The sequence below is a fragment of the Schistocerca cancellata genome, chromosome 9 (genome assembly GCF_023864275.1).
Source record: "Schistocerca cancellata isolate TAMUIC-IGC-003103 chromosome 9, iqSchCanc2.1, whole genome shotgun sequence".
NCBI classification, from domain to species: Eukaryota; Metazoa; Arthropoda; class Insecta; order Orthoptera; family Acrididae; genus Schistocerca; species Schistocerca cancellata.
The window spans coordinates 97,721,606-97,744,031 of record NC_064634.1 but is presented as its reverse complement, the minus strand read 5'-3'; positions in this window follow the sequence as shown (position 1 = coordinate 97,744,031).

Below are 22,426 nucleotides of genomic sequence, written 5' to 3'. Positions count from 1 at the left end.
ATCAGGTAACTGTGTGGTGTGCATTGTCCAGTCACGGAATAATCGGTGCGATGTTTCTTGGTGGCACAGTGACTACCGAACGGCACGTGAAGGTTTTTTAAGATGATTTCATCCCCATTATCCAAACTGACCCTGATTTCGACAAGACGTGGTTCACGAAAGACGAAGCTCGACCCCATCGAAGCAGAGAGTGGTGTGCTGGAGGAGCACTTCGAGGGCCACATTCTGGCTCTGGGGTACCCAGAGGCCACTGGCATGAGCCTCGGTTGGCCACCACATTCTTCGGATCTGAACACAAGCGACTCCTTTTTATGGGGCTATATTAAAGACAAGGTGTACAGCAATAACCTCAGAACCATTGCTGAGTCGAAAACAACCATTCAGGAGGTCATCGACAGCATCGGGGCACTTGAGCGGGTCACGCAGAATTTCGCTATTCGTCTGCGGCACATCGTCGCCACTGATAGCAAGCGTATCGAACGTGTCATAACCTAAATCGGAATATCTGTAGTGGCTTTTACATGTTGAATAAAGTGTGTGCACGTCGTAGTTTGTAACTGATTTACGATTTTTTTTCACATACGAGGTTTGTCCGGAAAATACGTATAAAAGATGAATAATGTCTTTATGTCACAGGTTGCAGTCACCGCCAGGTGGGACTACTGCTGTAATCAATCCCATCAACGCTCAGTTCGAGTCAGAGGACTCTGCGTGAAGATGGGAGTGTGCGGTGCGGCAGCTTGTTGACAGTTACCCTTTTTTACCTGCCGTCGGCATGGAGCTCTCTCTGATTGAGGAACAGCGCGTCAGCATCAAGTTTCTTGCAAAGCTAGGCAAGAACGGCCGTGAGATTTTTGAGTGTTTGAAACAGGTTTACGGAGACAATTCTCTGAAGGAACCAACCGTAAACAAGTGGTTAAAATGGTTCCGGGATGGCCGAGAAGAAGTGAACGGTTACCCTCGCCCAGGACGCCCGTCGACATCGAGTTCCGATGCAAATGTTGAACGAATTCGATCTTGTGATCTTAAAGACCGTAGATTGACAGTCAGAATGATTGCTGACGAGCCGTCAATCCCCAAAACAATCGGTCACGAAATCCTGACACAAAAACTTGAAATGAAGAAATTGTGTGCGAAAATCGTACCGGAGCTCTTGACGCCAGAACAGAAAGCAAAGAGGGTTGAGTGCTGTGAGGATTGGTCGGAAGCAGAGGAACGAGGGGACTCTCTCAACCGAGTCATCACTGGAGACGAGTCCTGGTTTTACGAATTCGATGTGGTGCTCAAAACTCAAAGCAAAGGAATGGAAACTAGAAGGAGAACCGAGAAGAAAAAAGTCGCGAAAATCAAGGTCCAATGTGAAGACAATGTTGATTGTTTTCTTTGATTCTAGGGGCATTGTTCACAAGGAATTTGTCCCTCCCGGCCAGAGAGTGAACGCAAATTTTTACGCTGAAGTTCTGACACGTCTCAGAGCTCGTGTGGCCCGAGTTCGACCGGAGTTGGCAAAAGGGGGCAAGTGGATCCTTCATCACGACAATGCGGCCGCTCACACGTCGCTCGTTGTGCGCGAGTTTTTGGCCCGAAGCTCAATCACCGTGAGAGACCACCCGCCTTATTCACCCGATTTAGCCCCGTGTGACTTCTTCATGTTCCCGAAATGCAAAATGGTGCTTCGGGGGCGGCACTTGGGAGATGTCAAGGCGGAAACGACACGGCAACTGAGCAACATCACAACTGAAGACTTTCAGCAATGTTATCAACAGTGGAAACGGCGTTGGCAGAAGTGTATCGCGTCTCAGGGCGAGTACTTTGAAGGAGACCATATTGTAATGAAACGTCCCCTTAGAAAAATTATACAAGACTGCTTAAACTGACACACAATATTTTTAGCGCAGCGCAATCTGACTTTCAAAAATCCCTACAAAAGAATGGCCCTGACTAACATTAACCTATACCTTTCACAAATCACTTACCTCACAAAAATCTTGGTTGCTCGAACTACTGCAATACAGCGAGCGCCATTACTGCCAGCTAAATAAAAGATTCAAACTACGGAAGGCACTAACTACTGATAGGCATAGTTAGCAAATGAAAGATTTTAATAGAGAACAAACAATGTATTTACCTTAATAATCATAATATATATAGCAGTTCATGACAAATTACAAAACTCCGCCATCTCTCTCCCCACATCCACCACTGCTGGCGGCTCACCTCCAACTGCGCAACGTTATGCGCTGTTCACGTCCAGCTGCCCAACACTACAATGGCAGACAACAATGCAAACTAGCCACAGACTGCACACAGCACAGCCAGTGATTTTCATACAGAGCGCTACGTGGCGTTACCAATATAAAAATCTAAACTGCCTGCCATTGTAGTGTTGGACAGCTGGACGTGAACAGCGCAGAGCGTTGCGCAGTTGGAGGTGAGCCGCCAGCAATGGTGGATGTGGGGAGAGAGATGGCGGAGGTTTGAAATTTGTAATACTGGATGGCATGAACTGCTATATATATTATGATTATTAAGGTAAATACATTGTTTGTTCTCTATTAAAATCTTTCATTTGCTAACTATGCCTATCAGTAGTTAGTGCCTTCTGTAGTTTGAATCTTTTATTTAGCTGGCAGTAGTGGCGCTCGCTGTATTGCAGTAGTTCGAGTAACCAAGATTTTTGTGAGGTAAGTGATTTGTGAAAGGTATAGGTTAATGTTAGTCAGGGCCATTCTTTTGTAGGGATTTTTGAAAGTCAGATTGCGCTGTGCTAAAAATATTGTGTGTCAGTTTAAGCGGTCTTGTATAATTTTTCTAAGGGGACGATTCAGTAATACCTGAATAATTGTAAAATAAAGTTATTATTCAACTTTTATACGTATTTTCCGGACAAACCTCGTAGTTCAATAACTGTCACCCTGTTTTAACGTATTTTAAAATAAAAGAGGACCGACAAGTGAACCCTGTGGTAGGCCACGTGTAAGCGCCTGCTACTGTGCTGTTCGCCGGCGCCTCCAGTGACGCAGCTGGGACGGAGACGCCGCGCCAGGCGGCTGCAGCCGCAGCTCGAGGCCTGAGGTCAGCGCAGGGTCGGCGGGCGGTCGACACGCCACGCCACGCCAGGGCACGCCTCCACGCTTTCTCTCACGCGAGCCGAGCTGCAGCTAGCCAGCCGGTCTACCCGTCTAACCGGCTGCACGTGCCGGCCGGCGCGGACACCCAACCTCTGGTGACGTCTTCGTGACGCGATCGGCAAAACCGGAGACAAACACTCTCATCGAAATGCAAATTGCAGACTGGCCGCTGTAGGATACGAACACTGTAATTACCAATTAAACCACTGCCGTAACTCAGTCAATAATCTACTGTGCATCGGTTAAGCGCCTCCACAGTTGATCACGCTTCGCTGTTCGCTAGTTTTCCTGGCATGTGGCTCGTTCTGGGTTCTCTGTGGTGCAGCTGTTACCTGTCTTCCACAGGACGTATTTAGCGAGTGGGTGTGCGACTGAAGAGCCAAAGAAGCTGGTACACCTGCCTAATACCACAGTCTAACATAACAGTCGCGACACTTCGCCTCGATTTTGTTGCCTACAGCGCTAGCAGCGCCTCAAGCGGCTGGTAGGTTGAACTGTGAGTTCGGCGCGATCGTGAAAGCGAATAGTGATTGATTATTTTGATTTATACAATGGTTTTTACCATCGGGAGCGTTTGTAGCGCAATAAATTGCAGCAACAACAGGAAGAAGACACCACAGCTGTCTCTTTGTAGGTTTCTTAAGGATCCTGAGAGGTATATATACCATCATGTTACTAAACTGTATCGTCAGGATTCACTTGCAAACTCTATGTGTATAAATGATGAATGTATCGTTTTAGGAGCAGAAAATGGCTTGTTAATAGCAGACGAGAAGACCTTATGAAGAAAAACCCAGTTTATCTGTGTAATAATATTAAGTTTTGTCCGCTACATTTCGAAGAAAACCAGTTCATGAACGCAGACAATAACAAACTCGTGTGGAATGCAGTACCCACACTGACATCCTAAATAAGCCACCTCAACTGACGATGAAGAGGAAACTGCCACAAAGATTCGACAGTCAATCTAAAGCTGTAAAACAGTCGTATGACACAGAAGCAGCCAGTTCAGCTCTCCATGTATCAGTGCCAGATTCGTGCGAATCGTCACCACAGACGTGCTTTGACGATAAAGTGGTTAGATTAAGTGCAGCTGTTCATGTCTTACAAAAGCGTGTGAAGTGTCAGAATGTGCAGATCGAGCGAAACTATTATGGGACAAGGAAAGTGCCTACAGACAGATTGTTTGAAAATTATTCAAATATTTGGTTTTTCGTGAAATGTAATGGAATCAGCTCATTATAATGTTTTAAGCATATTTCTGCCACTATTTGGCAGTTGCTTTTCCCACTTTGAATAGTATAAAGATTAAGGTCGTACTTGTGGCAACAGGCAACAATGACACACACAGTAGGCCTACAGAACGATAAACGAGCTGTCGATCGCTTTTGCATGTAGAGGTACATGTCTGTGCTTCTTACATGTGAATCTGTGTGTTTATATTCTTTTGATATCAACGTGGTAAGCTGCAATTCTGTCCAATGTCACAAGTGTTTCTTCACGAATGTGTTGTAGCTTGCCATTCTATTCATGGTTTTTGTCCATACTTGCGCTTATTTTAGAATCATTAATAGAAACATATATGCCTTCCGATATTAAACAAACTCTTGGAGGCAAGAAAATAACTCGAATAATTCGGAAATTACGTAGTAAATGGATGTAAACAAACATTATGCTTACAACGCGTCTGATGTTCACCTTACCTGCCGCTTGGAGCGCTAGTGTCGCTCCATCTGTCAAACGGCAACAACTTTTACAGCAGTGAGTGTCGCGACTGTTACGTTAGACTGTGCTAATACCGTGTAGGGCGCCAGCGAGCACGCAGGAGTTCCGCAACACGACGTGGCATGGACTCGACTAATGACTGAAGTAGTCCTGGAGGAAACTGAGACCATGAATCCTGCAGGGCTGTCCATAAATTCGTAAGAGTAAGAGGGGTGGTGATCTCTTCCGAACAGCACGTTGCAAAGCATCCCAGATATGCTCAATAAATTTCATGTCTGAGGAATTTGGTGTGCAGCGGGAATGTTTAAACTCAGATTACTGTTCCTGGAGCCACTCTGTAGCAGTTCTGCACGGATGGGGTTTCGCATTACCCTGCTGGAATTGCACAAGTCCGTCGGAATGCACAATGGACATGAATGGATGCAGATTTAGACAGGACGCTTATGTACACGTCACCTCTCACAGTCATATCTAGACGTAGAAGGGGTCCCACATCACTCCAACTACACAGCCCCATGCCATTACAGAGCATCTGCCTACTCGAACAGTCCCCTACCGACATGCTGGGTCCATGGATTCATGAGGTTGCCTCCACACCTGTACGCGTCCATCCGCTCGAGACAATTTGAAACGTGACTCGTCCGACCAGGCAACATGTTTCCAGCCATCAACAGTCCACTGTCGGTACTGACGGGCCCAGGCGAGGTGTAAAGTTCTGTGACGTGTAGTCATCAAGGGTACACTTGTGGGTCTTTGGTCCTAAAGCCCATATTAACGATGTTTCGATGAATGATTTGCACGCTGACACTTGTTGGTGGCCCAGCATTAAAATCTGCAGTACTTTAAGGAAGGGTTGCACTTCTGTCACATTGAACGATTCTCTTCATTCGTCGCTGGTCCAGTTCTTGCAGGATCTTTTTCCGCCCGCAGCGATGTCGGGGATTTGATGTTTTACCGGATTCTTGATATTCACGGTATACTCGTGAAATGGCCGTAAGGGAAAATCCCCAGTTCATCGCTACCTCGGAGATGCTGTGTTCCATCGCTCGAGTGCCGACTACAGCACCACGTTCAAAGCTGGCCAGTGTGGCCGAGCGGTTCTAGGCGCTTCAGTCTGGAATCGAGCGACCGCTACGGTCGCAGGTTCGAATCCTGCCTCGGTCATGGATGTGAGTGATGTCTATAGGTTAGTTAGATTTAAGTAGTTCTGAGTTCTAGGGGACTGATGACCTCAGATGTTGAGTCCCATAGTGCTCAGAGCCATTTGGACCATTTGAACCACGTTCAAATTCATTTAAGGCTTGATAACCTGCCATTACAGCTGCAGTAACCGCTGTAACAACTGCGCCAGACAAATGGCTCTGAGCACTGTGGGACATAACATCTGAGGTCATCAGTCCCCTAGACTTAGAACTACTTAAACATAACTAATCTAAGGACATCACACACATCCATGCCCGATGCAGGATTCGAACATGCGACCGTAGTAGTCGCGCGGTTCCAGACTGCAGCGCCTAGAACCGCTCGGCCACTCCGACCGGCGAGGGCAGCTGACCTAAGTTAATAAACTAAGCTTTGTGAGACTGTAAATGTGCCAACATGAGATGTACAAGACAGGGTCTTATATATCTGATAAAGCACGTTTGCTGCTTGCTTTTTCACTTTTGACTATGGCTAGTGGCGTATTAACGTTAAGGTACCAATAACACAGGGAGTTATAGATAGATTTACGTTATATCTGTGTTAGCATGCGTAGCAATGTGAAGTAATGACTGTTTTCCCTCATTTTATAGAACTTCGTAATGGTTTACTGTAGTCCCGAAACATTTGTATTAAATAAATCACACACTTCCGACAACTAGTGTGTAACACTCTCAGTACCGATTCGCGATGCAATTGTACGATGGTTTCACAAAAATGGTTCAAATGGCTCTGAACACTATGGGACTTAACATCTATGGTCATCAGTCCCCTAGAACTTAGAACTACTTAAACCTAACTAACCTAATGACATCACACAACACCGAGTCATCACGAGGCAGAGAAAATCCCTGACCCCGCCGGGAATCGAATCCGGGAACCCGGGCGTGGGAAGCGAGAACGCTACCGCACGACCACGAGCTGCGGACGATGGTTTCACAACAGACAAATGAAATGACATGAAAAAAAGTCTTGCAAACATTGAATATGGTGTTTCGCAAAATTCAGTGCTTGGTCTAAACTGTTCCTGGTATACGTAAATGATTTACCTGTGACGTTCACTCTTGAAGGACTTGGATGATGCATGTTAAGACGGAAGTGTACTGATAGAAGACACTCTTAGTATGTGTCCAAACCTAGGTCAATGCATCAAACAGTTGTTTGCAACCGGTTGGCTGTATAATCCTATGTGGAGTACAAAATAGAAACAATGAACGATCCAAGATCAAGATGTGCAGCATCGAGCGAACTTAAACAACCGCGGCGTCGTGGTTATGTTGTCAAGGGTTGGACTGTGACAGGCATGATCGGTGTTCGAATTTTCTACACTGATGTCTCTGTTCGCTGTGTTTAAATTTGTGTCTGTGTCGTGGTGCAACGTCCGTTTTCAACAGCGAGGTTTAAGAAAGCGATCCTCCACACTTACGTGCTTCGTATTTTTTCTAGACAAGTACCGCATCTTATGACTCTTGCACACCGTTTCGGAAGTTTTGACTCTTGAATTCCTTAGTTGTAACACAGTTCACACCCGTTTATTTGTTGTTTTCATTTCTGTGACAGGTCTATGTGGCATCTCACCTCCTCTCACTATTCATCACATTAACTTGCGACGGTAATACACTCCTGGAAATGGAAAAAAGAACACATTGACACCGGTGTGTCAGACCCACCATACTTGCTCCGGACACTGCGAGAGGGCTGTACAAGCAATAATCACACGCACGGCACAGCGGACACACCAGGAACCGCGGTGTTGGCCGTCGAATGGCGCTAGCTGCGCAGCATTTGTGCACCGCCGCCGTCAGTGTCAGCCAGTTTGCCGTGGCATACGGAGCTCCATCGCAGTCTTTAACACTAGTAGCATGCCGCGACAGCGTGGACGTGAACCGTATGTGCAGTTGACGGACTTTGAGCGAGGGCGTATAGTGGGCATGCGGGAGGCCGGGTGGACGTACCGCCGAATTGCTCAACACGTGGGGCGTGAGGTCTCCACAGTACATCGATGTTGTCGCCAGTGGTCGGCGGAAGGTGCACGTGCCCGTCGACCTGGGACCGGACCGCAGCGACGCACGGATGCACGCCAAGACCGTAGGATCCTACGCAGTGCCGTAGGGGACCGCACCGCCACTTCCCAGCAAATTAGGGACACTGTTGCTCCTGGGGTATCGGCGAGGACCATTCGCAACCGTCTCCATGAAGCTGGGCTACGGGCCCGCACACCGTTAGGCCGTCTTCCGCTCACGCCCCAACATCGTGCAGCCCGCCTCCAGTGGTGTCGCGACAGGCGTGAATGGAGGGACGAATGGAGACGTGTCGTCTTCAGCGATGAGAGTCGCTTCTGCCTTGGTGCCAATGATGGTCGTATGCGTGTTTGGCGCCGTGCAGGTGAGTGCCACAATCAGGACTGCATACGACCGAGGCACACAGGGCCAACACCCGGCTTCATGGTGTGGGGAGCGATCTCCTACACTGGCCGTACACCACTGGTGATCGTCGAGGGGACACTGAATAGTGCACGGTACATCCAAACCGTCATCGAACCCATCGTTCTACCATTCCTAGACCGGCAAGGGAACTTGCTGTTCCAACAGGACAATGCACGTCCGCATGTATCCCGTGCCACCCAACGTGCTCTAGAAGGTGTAAGTCAACTACCCTGGCCAGCAAGATCTCCGGATCTGTCCCCCATTGAGCATGTTTGGGACTGGATGAAGCGTCGTCTCACGCGGTCTGCACGTCCAGCACGAACGCTGGTCCAACTGAGGCGCCAGGTGGAAATGGCATGGCAAGCCGTTCCACAGGACTACATCCAGCATCTCTACGATCGTCTCCATGGGAGAATAGCAGCCTGCATTGCTGCGAAAGGTGGATATACATTGTACTAGTGCCGACATTGTGCATGCTCTGTTGCCTGTGTCTATGTGCCTGTGGTTCTGTCAGTGTGACCATGTGATGTATCTGACCCCAGGAATGTGTCAATAAAGTTTCCCCTTCCTGGGACAATGAATTCACGGTGTTCTTATTTCAATTTCCAGGAGTGTATATTCCTATCAAGTGATCCATATTATGTAACCTTTGCCAAGACTATAGAAGGAGGACACACAGGTCAGTGACCAGACGGACAGTTCATAATTTTGGGGGAAAAAAATTGGCCACGAGGGACTCTGAAACACGGACCTGCCCCTTCACAGTCAAACACCTTCACCACATAACCGAACAGTTCGTTTCTATCTTGCTTCTTTTTACACAATTCAGTACACCTTCTTCCGGGATTCATGCTAGATCTGTGTTCGGCTTTTGACGAGCTACCCACAGGGCCATGTTACCACTAAATCTGAGGAGGGGGGGGGGGGGCGGCATGCGATATGCGATGGAGAGTTTACCTTGTAAGTTAAAAAAATGGCTCTGAGCACTATGGGGCTTAACTTCTTTGGTCATCAGTCCCCTAGAACTTAGAACTACTTAAACCTAACTAACCTAAGGACATCACACACATCCATGCCCGAGGCAGGATTCGAACCTGCGACCGTAGCGGTCGCGCTGTTCCAGGCTGTAGCGCCTAGAACCGCATGGCCACTGCTGCCGGCTTACCTTGTAAGTGTTTTCACGTCAAGATTATACAGGGTGTTACAAAAAGGTACGGCCAAAATTTCAGGAAACATTCCTCATACACAAAGAAAGAAAATATATTATGTGGACATGTGTCCGGAAACGCTTACTTTCCATGTTAGAGCTCATTTTATTACTTCTCTTCAAATCACATTAATCATGGAATGGAAACACACAGCAACAGAATGTACCAGCGTGACTTCAAACACTTTATTACAGGAAATGTTCAAAATGTCCTCCGTTAGCGAGGATACATGCATCCACCCTCCGTCGCATGGAATCCCTGATGCGCTGATGCAGCCCTGGAGAATGGCGTATTGTATCACAGCCGTCCACAATACGAGCAAGAAAAGTCTCTACATTTGGTACCGGGGTTGTGTGGACAAGAGTTTTCAAATGCCTCCATAAATGAAAGTCAAGAAGGTTGAGGTCAGGAGAGCGTGGAGGCCATGGAGTTGGTCCGCCTCTACCAATCCATCGGTCACCGAATCTGTTGTTGAGAAGCGTACGAACACTTCGACTGAAATGTGCAGGAGCTCCATCGCGCATGAACCACATGTTGTGTCGTACTTGTAAAGGCACATGTTCTAGCAGCACAGGTAGAGTATCCCGTATGAAATCATGATAACGTGCTCCATTGAGCGTAGGTGGACGAAACTAAAATGAGCTCTAACATGGAAATTAAGCGTTTCCGGACACATGTCCACATAACATCTTTTCTTTATTTGTGTGTGAGGAATGTTTCCTGAAAGTTTGGCCGTACCTTTTTGTAACACCCTGTATATGTTTCTCCTTACCAGCTCCCACTATACCACAGAGGAATTCTTGAAAAAAATAATTAGTCATTTTTACAGAAAAAAACTCTATAATTGGTCCAAATAGTCAGCACATGCCCATTTACATATTGCTTTTCATATACGCTGTGTGATCAAAAGTATCGGGTAACCCCCATAAACACACTTTTTCATATTAGGTGCATTGTGCTGTCACCTACTTCCAGGTACTCCATATCAGGGACCTCAGTAGTCATTAGGCATCGTGAGAGAGCAGAACGGGGAGCTCCGCGGAACTCACGGACTTCGCACGTGGTCAGGTGATTGGTATATTTGTGTCACACGTCTATACGCGAGATTTCCACACCCTTAAACATCCCTATGTTTACTGTTTCCGATGTTATAGTAAAGTTGAAACGTGATTAGACACGTGCAGCACAAAAGCGTACAGGCCGACCTCGTCTGTTGACTGATAGAGACCGCCGGCTGTTGTAGAAGGTCGTAATGTGTAATAGGCAGGCATCTATCCACACCATCAAACAGGAGTTCCAAACTGCATCAGGATCCACTGGAAGTACTATGACAGTTAGGCGGGAGGTGAGAAAACTTGGATTTCGTGGTCGAGCGGCTGCTCATAAGCCACACATCACGCCGGTAAATGCCGAACAACGCCTCGCTTGGTGTAAGGAGCGTAAACATTGGACGACTGAACAGTGGAAAAACGTTGTGTGGAGTGACAAATCACAGTACACAGTGTGGCAATCCGATGGCAGGGTGTGGGTATGGCGAATGCCCGGTGAACGTCGTCTGCCAGCGTGTGTAGTAAAATTCGGAGGCGGTGGTGTTATGGCGTGGTCGTGTTTTTCATGAAGGTGGTTCGCACCCTTTGTTGTTTTACATGGCACTATCACAGCGCAGGCCTACATTGATATTTTAAGCACCTTCTTGCTTCCCACAGTTGAAGAGCAAATTGGGGATGGCGAGTACATTTTTCAACACAATCTAGGACCTGTTCATAATGCACGGCCTGTGGCTGAGTGATTACACGACACGACAATAACATCCCTATAATGGACTGGTCTGCACAAAGTCCTCACCTGAATCCTACAGAAAACCTTTAGGATGTTTTGGAACTCCGGCTTCGTGCCAGGCCTCACCGATCGATATCGATACCTCTCCTCAGTGCAGCACTCCGTGACGAATGGGCTGCCATTCCCCAAGAAACCTTCCAGCACCTGCTTGAACGTATGCCTGCGAGAGTGGAAGCTGTCATCAAGGCTAAAGGTGGGCCAACACCATATTGAATTCCAGCATTACCGATAGAGAGTGCCACGAACTTGTAAGTCATTTTCAGCCAGATGTCCGGATACTTTTGATCACATCGTGTATATATAGGGTGAAGTATTTAAAACTGTTTTCGGAATATTTGGCCAAAGACACATCGGTTAAAAAAAGGGATAGTAAACGTTGTTGATCTCGATGAGAGACATCGATTAACATACCCTCGACCCCCCTGCACCATCGCCGGGGGCAAGAGGGAGGTGATTTCGAAATCTTAAATACGAACACCTATTTTTTATTGGAGATTTAGATTCTTCGTGAAAAAATATGTAACTTGTTTATGAAACATTTCTTCCGTTTCATTTTACATGGCGCTGTAATCGGCACACTTCAATATGGGGTGGTAATTGTTGCAAAACGGTAATATCTCACAAAAATACACATCCGATTAGGAAAATCAAAGCGCATTATTTGATATTTGAGAAAGTGCTATCATGTGACACCGTCTACCCTCCCGTAATGCATTTAGCGTTAGCCGGGAACAACGACGTGGACGTAGTAGTACGAGGTGCATTCAAGTGCTAAGGCCTCAGATTTTTTCTAATTAACTACTCACCCGAAATCGATGAAACTGGCGTTACTTCTCGACGTAATCGCCCTGCAGACGTACACATTTTTCACAACGCTGACGCCATGATTCCATGGCAGCGGCGAAGGCTTCTTTGGGAGTCTGTTTTGACCACTGGAAAATCGCTGAGGCAATAGCAGCACGGCTGGTGAATGTGCGGCCACGGAGAGTCTCTTTCATTGTTGGAAAAAGCAAAAGTCACTAGGAGCCAGCTCAGGTGAGTAGGGAGCATGAGGAATCACTTCAAAGTTGTTATCACGAAGAAACTGTTGCGTAACGTTAGCTCGATGTGCTGGTGCGTTGTCTTTGTGAAACAGCACACGCGCAGACCTTCCCGGATGTTTTTGTTGCAGTGCAGGAAGAAATTTGTTCTTCAAACATTTTCGTAGGATGCACCTGTTACCGTAGTGCCCTTTGGAACGCAATGGGTAAGGATTACGCCCTCGCTGTCCCAGAACATGGACACCATCATTTTTTCAGCACTGGCGGTTACCCGAAATTTTTTTGGTGGCGGTGAATCTGTGTGCTTCCATTGAGCTGACTGGCGCTTTGTTTCTGGATTGAAAAATGGCATCCACGTCTCATCTATTGTCACAACCGACGAAAAGAAAGTCCCATTCATGCTGTCGTTGCACGTCAACATTGCTTGGCAACATGCCACACGGGCAGCCATGTGGTCGTCCGTCAGCATTCGTGGCTCCCACCTGGATGACACTTTTCGCATTTTCAGGTCGTCATGCAGGATTGTGTGCACAGAACCCACAGAAATGCCAACTCTGGAGGCGATCTGTTCAACAGTCATTCGGCGATCCCCGAAAACAATTCTCTCCACTTTCTCGATCATGTCGTTAGACCGGCTTGTGCGAGCCCGAGGTTGTTTCGGTTTGTTGTCCCACGATGTTCTGCTTTCATTAAACTGTCGCACCCACGAACGCACTTCCAACACATCCATAACTCCATCACCACATGTCTCCTTCAACTGTCGATGAATTTCAATTGGTTTCACACCACGCAAATTCAGAAAACGAATGATTGCACGCTGTTCAAGTAAGGAAAACGTCGCCATTTTAAGTATTTAAAACAGTTCTCATTCTCGCCGCTGGCGGTAAAATTCCATCTGCCGTACGGTGTTGCGATCTCTGGGACGTATTGACAATGAATGCGGCCTCATTTTAAAACAATGCGCATGTTTCTATCTCTTTCCAGTCCGGAGAAAAAAATTCGGAGGCCTTAGAACTAGAATGCACCTCGTAATGTGTTCCCTTGCGGGTGCTTGATTTTGGTGAGTCCCCTAGCCTCTCACTATCTCGAGCTTCTTAATTACTGTGAATCCCCTTGCCTCTCACAAGTATTTCAGTGCAGCAGATGTTCGAAATGTTGACCTTTGTTTCTAATGCACATTGCAACTCTGTGTCTGAATGACAATCCGACAAATATTAGCGTCTCTGCGCTAATGTTTGCACATTCATTGCAAATTCGCTGTCGTTTATCTTCGGAGGTTGTTGTCACATCCATGTAAACTCTCTCTTTTAGCCACCGCCACAGGAAAAAATCGCCAGAAGTCAAATCGGGTGAACATCCGGGTCACGTTTGGGAATCACGTTTGAGGACCTCCTTGTCCAATCCGACGACCCGAACAGTTCCGATTCGAAACTTCTCGAGATAGTCGTAAATAATGCGCTGAGCATTCCATCGTGTTGAAACCATGCATCCCGTATCGTTTACACTGGACTCGCATTCGGGAGGACGACGGTTCAATCCCGCGCCCGGCCATCCTGATTTAGGTTTTCCGTGATTTCCCTAAATCGCTCCAGGCAAATGCCATGATGGTTCCTTTGAAAGGGCACGGCCGTCTTCGTTCCCCATCCTTCCCTAATCCGATGAGACCGATGACCTCGCTGTCTGGTCTCCTTCCCCAAAAACAACAACCCAGTATCGTTTGAAGTGGAACACCGTCCATCAGTACGGGTAAAACATGATTCACAATGTCGCTGTACATTTGACCAGTCAGATTACCCTCTATAAGTATGGGCCAATTACCTGCGACCGATGGCCCTAGCAGTCTGGTCCCTTCATTCCCAAAAACCAACCAACCGATTACCTGCGTACCTGAAGTACCGCACCAAATGTTGACACTCCATGGTCCTTGATGTTAAATTTGCCTCACCCAGTGGGGATTCTCAAATGGTTCAAATGGCTCTGAGCACTATGCGACTTAACTTCTAAGGTCATCAGTAGCCTAGAACTTAGAACTAAATAAACCTAACTAACCTGAGGACATCACACACATCCATGCCCGAGGCAGGATTCGAACCTGCGACCGTAGCGGCCGCGCTGTTCCAGACTGAAGCGCCTAGAACCGCACGGCCACACCGGCCGGCTGGGGATTCTCCATTGGCCAATAATGCATATTATGTCGATTCACTTGACCACGATTCGTAAAATTTGATTCATCAGAGAAAAGTATCTGTGAAATGAAATTGTCATTGACTGCCAGTTGTTCCTGTATCCAGCTGCAGAATTTAGGCGATTGTGAAAATCTTTAGCATACAGCTCTTGATGCAGCAATAAATGAAATGGATGCCACTTGTGTGCATGCAGTACGCTTAGAACACTTCTTTGCGAAATTACTGGGCCTCGCGCAGTTTGCCGAGAACGAATGTGAGGAATTGCAGCAACAGCAGCTAAAAAACTCATTTTGTTATTTTCGTTTGTCATAGGCCGCTGTCGGACTCTTTCTCTGGACTTAACACTTTCCATTCCAGTAAACAAGTGGGCAATACCGCGAAACGTTGCTGCAGACGGAGCATTCCTATTGGGGAACACGGCAACATACCTTTGACGAGTTTCGTCAACATTTCTATGAGTCTCACAATACACAGCAATGATATAGAGCCTGTCTACAATCGTTAACATCGTGGAACAATTGGGACAGGATGTGTACAGTCGGAAGCATTGAAATAACATGCACAGTCTGACCGCGGACTGAGGGCATGATCACAGTCTGTACTTCATTCGATTGTGGGAGGTGTCACATGATAGCACTATCAAAAATGTCAAAGAAGTACTTCGATTGTCTTAATCGGATATGTGTTTGTTTGAGATAGTACCGTTTCGCAACAGTTGTCACCTCATTTCCATGTTTGCCGATTACAGCGCCTTCTATTATGACATGTTTCATACAAAAGTTACAATTTTTTCACGGGGAATCCAAATCTTCAATAAAAAATAGTGGTTCCTATTTAATATTTCAGAGTAACCTCTCCCCCCCCCCCCCCCCTTCGGGCCCCTGGGTTGATGCAGGATACAGGCGTCTAAAGCTAGCGAAATGAGGGATGCTCAACTACCTGACCTACTGATAGATGGCTCTAGCGTCAAGCCTCCATGATCCTTTGCGAGTCCAGGTGTCTCGGGTCACGCTCAACTACAGGATCAAACGATAGATGACTCTACGGTTACGTTACCATGATCCTTTGCGACGCCTGTAATACGGAGCGGCAAGGAAATTCCAACTCCTGCTTATTCTGTAGTCTGATCTATGAATGATAACTGTTCGCGCAGATCGAGATATGGACGGGGATTGCACTGTTTGCCGGTTTCAAGCGACTATTGCCGTAAGCGCATACACGTGCTCTGCGCTAGAAAAAAGCGTGTTTGCTGCAAATTATGATTCTCTCTTGCCTGTGCGAATTTGTTGCTTATCTCTACCATCGACCGTGACAACTTGCAAGAAATGGAATTAAAGTTTAGCAAATAACTCGCTATGGTCGCGTTTAATGCTCACGATGGCAACCACTTTCACAGCAGAGATCTGAGAACAGTACTGAACGCATATTGGTTGTCGGAGAATGCGTGACGTAGATGCGCAGAACAGACTTGAACCTAACTATAGTGAAAAAATCTTGCAAGGAAAGGTTCCCTTCCTAGTTCCGCCACACAGTTTCGACCTAAATTCTGTAGAACTGGTCTGGAATCTTGGAAAGAATAAGATCTGTAGTTGTAATGCATAGAGCATCTCATTCACCAACCCGAAAAAATAAAGGCTGATGCTTCTGCTGTTAACAAATGTGTTACCAATCCTGAAGCAAGCCTTTCGACGTAAACCGTTACGTTAGCGATTTGCGCGTCAGTTTCGCTCCTTTTATATTCAAGTAGCTTTTCTGTTGGTTTCCCAAGGCAGAAGGAACCTCCTTCCAGATCTTTCTACCAGAAAAAAAACTTCAATGAGTACTAACTGGGTATTGAACGCAGGACTTTGACATTACTAGCCAAAAACTGTAGTCGTTCCGCTACAATGTCATTAAGGATGTTTGGTATTGTAATTATAACTCAAGTATTACAATATGGATCAAGACCGTCACACACACACAAATGGTATGTGATAACTATTGGAGAAGAAATACTTTGACGGGCAAGGGAACTAAAAATGTAACAAAATCACTCGGAATAGATTCAAGCTAAGGATCGGCAATATCATTCGCGACGAACCAACATTCACAGATATGAAAAATAACTACATCACCAGAGAAGATAGATTAACTGTGGTTTTGACGGATACTGCCAGTGAAGAGTCGTTAGCAGCTAAATTAAGGTATACTGATACGTACTGTTTCTGTTGTCTTAAATGGGCACCTATTTCTGTGGCGCATACAGACACAGGCGTCTAAAGCTAGCGGTAGCTTGACGCTAGAGCCATCTATCAGTAGGTCAGGTAGTTGAGCATCCCTCATTTCGCTAGCTTTAGACGCCTGTATACAGGATTGATCGTTATGTTACTGGATTCCCTCTTCGAGGTGAACAACGCTTATAAAGTCAAGAAACAGCAATTTCAACACAAAGTTAGTTTTTTTTCTTAAATTGGCACATGTGTGTTTCATTCTACAGAAATCAAAAGTAGAGGTACTGTTCTAAAACTCAGACAGTTGTAAGCTTACCAGACCGTCGCTGACATAGAAGACTGAAAACCTTTTTTCCTTCCCGTCTGCTGGGCAAGCTGTGCAGTGGCTAAAGCACGTGTAAAGCTTACTGGGACAGGGTAAATGCTAGCTACAATGAAGTCGATAATTCGATCGTAATATTGGCATTTTAATTTGATATTCCCCACAACTGACAAAATTTACAAAAAAAATGTGAATCTCTTTGTCCACCCACACACTCCTGAGAATGGCACATTAACAATTTGCAATTACGCGCCCCTATTACCGGCAGCTGCGTAGATGAATACTCGGCACCTCGCAAGGATAACTTCTAGATCGAGAATATTAGGTAAGTTGTTGGATGTGGTTAGGCGTTGGTGAAAATCTCGCTTCTGAGCACACAAAGAGCTCTAACCGCAGAACTCTGCAAGGAACACGCGTTGGTGCAATGCTGCGATACAGACCGTATATATCCCTTCGAAGACGATGGCCAAGACGCCGTCTCCAAGTCCGTACCGCTCGATGGCTGAAGGCGAAGTCCTTCAACGATTCTCTCGTCTCCCACGCGTACGAAAACGACGCGGAAGAATACTCAGTTTCAGCCAATGTCGAACGCTCTATCATCGCCAAAATGCCTCCACTGAGCTCTACCCAATGATCGAGAAGGTCATAACGCCCCTAGGCAAACGAAATTCCCGTCTTCGCCACGTGTTGCCCAGCACAGGTGGCTCCGGATGCCGGGCTACCCCCAGAAGCGCCGTATTGTCCCGCGTTTCCGGTGACTGCTACCTGCCGCCCACGGCGGCCCCGCGAGCTACGACCATCTGCAGACTTTACATTCCACAATTCTCAACTTCCGGCGCTTTTCGCCAACGCTTTAAGTTAGTGGCTCAATCCTGCAGACATGCAGGGAGTACTGCTCGAGAGTGCCTATTATTTATTATAATTCAATAGTCATGATCTGATGCCCTTGCCAGTCCCTTTATTATTAATACTAATGTTGGTAAGCTAACGTGTAAGTGCCCATGTCCTGGCACCTTACACAGTATGAAATATCAGACTTTAAAGGGTGACAACGGCGCCACGGTTTCTGCCGTAGTGTGCTGGGCAAGAGTTGCCTGCACTGTCTTACAGCCCGCAGTAAACAGACGACAATCAAAATTGTTTCGTGGCCTCTTGTTGACAAACCCGAGACAGAAGCCAATAGGCAGTTTGTAGACGACAATCAGTCTACACTGTTCCGTCTTCTAGCGTCTGCTGTACCGCTGTCGGCGTCAAACACGGAATCACACTGTGACGCATTTGACGTAAGCTTGAGGTGGTGCTTTCCCTACTTGCGGTCGTCTCGTCGATATGTCTGTCTTCAGTAAAGAAGAAAACTATGTATAACCCGTTAAATCGCGGCGAATTGCAGAGAAATGCTACCGCCGATGTAACACTGTACGCTGAACGCTAGCCGTATTGACGGTGTCCTTCAGCGTCGTACCGTTTCCAACGTTTGCACAAGTCTCATGGAAACAGGCGGCTGGGCACTCGCAAAGCGCCAATACACGGACACAGCAACTAACAACAACGAAACTGCAATTCTGACTGCTGTAGCGCACAACCCAGAGCTGAGTGTACGGCAAACTGGACGCGGCTTTGGAATACGCCGTAGGAATGTTTGGAGAATTTTGCGTAGCCATACGTTTCGTCCGTATCATATCTTACTCCACCACGATCTGTACTTTGAATCCCGCATTTAATTCTGTCATTTTGCACTTCAGCGGTTGCTAGGTCATCCTGACTTCATCTACATCTGCATCTACAGCATACTCTCCAAATCATATTCAAGTGCCTGGCAGAGGGTTCATAGAACCACCTTCAGAATTATCTATAATTCCAATCTCGTATAGCGGGCGGAAAGAATGAACATCTATATCTTTCCGTACGAGCTCTGATTTCCCTTATTTTATCGTGGTGATTGTTCCTGCCTATGTAGGTCGGTGTCAACAAAATATTTTCGCTTTCGGAAGAGGAAGTTGGTGATTGGAATTTCGTGAAGATTCCGTCGCAACGAGAAACGCCTTTCTTTTAATGATTTCCACCCCAAATCCTGTATCATTTCTTTGACACTGTCTCCGATATTTCGCGATAATACAAAACGCGCTGCCTTTCTTTGAACTTTTTCGATGTACTCCGTTAGTCCTATCCGGTAAGGATCCCATACCGCGCAGCAGTATTCTAAAAGAGAACGGACAAGTATAGTGTAGGCAGTCTCCTTAGTAGGTCTATTACGTTTTCTAAGTGTCCTGCCAATAAAACGCAGTCTCCACAACATTTTCTATGTGTTCCTTCCAACTTAAGTTGTTCGTAATTGTAATACCTAGGTATTTAGTTGAATTTACGGTTTTTAGATTAGACTGATTTATCGTGTAACCGAAGTTTGAGTTCCTTTTAGCACTCATGCGGATGACCTCACACTTTTCGTTATTTAGGGTCAACTGCCAATTTCCTCTCCATTCAGATATCTTTTCTAGATCGTTTCGCAGTTTGTTTTCATAATCTGATGACTTTATTAGTCGATAAACGACAGCGTCATCTGCAAACAACCGAAGACGGCTGCTCAGATTGTCTCTCAAATCTATTATATAGATAAGGAACAGAAAAGGGTCTATGATACTACCTTGGGGAACGACAGAAATCACTTCTGTTGTACTCGATGACTTTCCGTCAGTTACTACGAACTGTGACCTGTCTGACAGGAAATCACAAATCCAGTCACATAACTGAGACGATATTCCATAAGCACGCAATTTCACTACGACCCAATTGTGTGGTACAGTGTCAAAAGCCTTCCGGAAATCCAGAAATACGGAATCCATTTGAAATCCCTTGTCAATAGCACTTAACACTTCATGTGAATAAAGAGCTAGTTGAGTTTCATGGGAACCATGTTTTCTAAACTCATGTTTTCTGTATGTCAATAGACCGTTTTCTTGGAGGTAATTCATAATGTTCGAATACAATATATGTTCTAAAATCCTGCTGCATATTAACGTTGATATGGGCCTGTAATTTAGTGGATTACTCCTACTACCTTTCATGAATATTGGTGTGTGCAACTTTCCAGTCTTTGGGTACGGATCTTTCGTCGAGCGATCGGTTGCAATTCCTACGTGTTGTTGTTGTTGTTGGGGTCTTCAGTCTAAATATTGGTTTGATGCAGCTCTCCATGCTACTCTGTCCTGTGCAAGCCTCTTCATCTCCGGGTAACTGCTGCAAACTACTTCCTTCTGAATCTGCTCACTGTGTTCATCCCTTGGTCTCCCTTTACGATTTTTACCCCCATTCTTCCCTCAAGTACTAAACTGGCGATCCTTTGATGTTTCAAAATGTCTCCTACCAACCGATCCCTTCTTCTAATCAGGTCATACCACAAATTTCCTTTCTCCCCAAATCTATTCAGTACCTCCACTTTAGTTACTTGATCTACCCATCTAATCTTCACCGTTCTTCTGTAGCACCTCCTTTCAAAAGCTTATATTGTCTTCTTGGCGAAACTGTTTATCGTCCATGTTCCACTTCCATAAATGGCTACACTCCATACAATTACTTTCAGAAAAGTCTTCTTAACACTTAAATCTATATTCGATGTTAACAAATTTTTCTTCGTCAGAAACCCAGTTCTTTGCTATTACCACTCTACATTTTATATCCCCTCTACTTCGGCAGTCATCAGTTATTTTGCTGCCCAAATAGCAATACTTATCCACTACTTTAAAAGCCTCATTTCCTAATCTAATTCCCTCAGCATCACCTGATTTTATTCGACTACATTCCATTATCCTATGTGATAAGCTGACAAATTATGTGATCTGAATCTGCCAAAGATGCCCTATTCGTCCGTGCAAAATCCTCAGTGGTTCGAGCGGTTGCTCATCAACGACAGTGGAGTGTCAATGTTTGATACGGCATCATTGGTACCCGTAATGTAGGTTCCTATTCCTATCAGGGAACATTAACCGGACGGCGATATCCATTATTTCGGCAGCACACTCCACTCGTTCTAATGGAGGACGTTGGATTGGGAAAACGTCTGTCGGTGTGGTTCCAGCATGATGGATGTCCCGCACACTACGCAGTGAAGTTTTAAATGCAGTGTTTCTATGTAGGTGGACAGGACGGTGAGTTCTTATGAGCTGGTCAGACGGGTCCCCCAACGCGACGTCCCTGGGCCGCAGTGAAAGAGTGTGTCTACCACGAACCCCCAACTACAGTAGAGGATATGCGACAAAATTTTACCGCAGCGTGTGGGGCAATATTCGTGGAAACGCTACAATCTGTGCAAAGCTCACCTGTCACCGTCTCCACAAGTGCACTGATGCAAATCGTGGGCACTTCGAACATCTGTCGAGGTGACGCAGGTTCATCAGAAGTGACATTGCCGGTTATTTGTGAGTGCGTTTCTCGTGCTGAATGTCATGCACAAACTTGGAGTTTATATGGGCTATATGCGACTAACAATATTGTGTTTAGGACGCTAAACCACGTCTTATGACTAAATTGTACCTCTAGTTTTCATTTCTGTAGAAGAAACACACACATGCCATTGAAATAAATGTCATGTTTGTTTACTTTCGCGGACTGTGCATTTCTGCCCGTTGTGATAGCCCCTGACCAGGTTGCAAGACATTGCAGGCAACCCTTGCCCTGTGCATTACGGCAGAAACCGCGGCACCGTTGCCACGCTTTGAAGTTTAATATTTCAGAATGTACGAGGTTTAGAACAGTAAAACCAAGTCTCCCATCTCTAATTCTGCCTCTGGTTTTCATTTCTGAAGAAAGAAACATAGTGTGACATTTAAAAACCCTAACGGTTTGTTGACAGTGATGTTCGTTGACCTATTGTGTGAGCTCCTGACATACGTAGGTGCATTCCTGGCCAATTGCATTTTTGACTTTTTGTTTCATTTCGGAATTATATAAGGTGGCAGAGTTAAGTGGGACACCCTGCATATGTGCAGGGTGGTCAGAAACAAGCTGAATAGCTTGTCAGGCTATTCCATGGTAGGTTGTGCTAACAAATAATTCTTAAGCAAAAATGTCGATACCGTTTCCGAGTTCATTAACTTTCTCGTTAGCCAGTCAGGGCGGTGCGCGTGCAAATTCAGACGGAGTGCC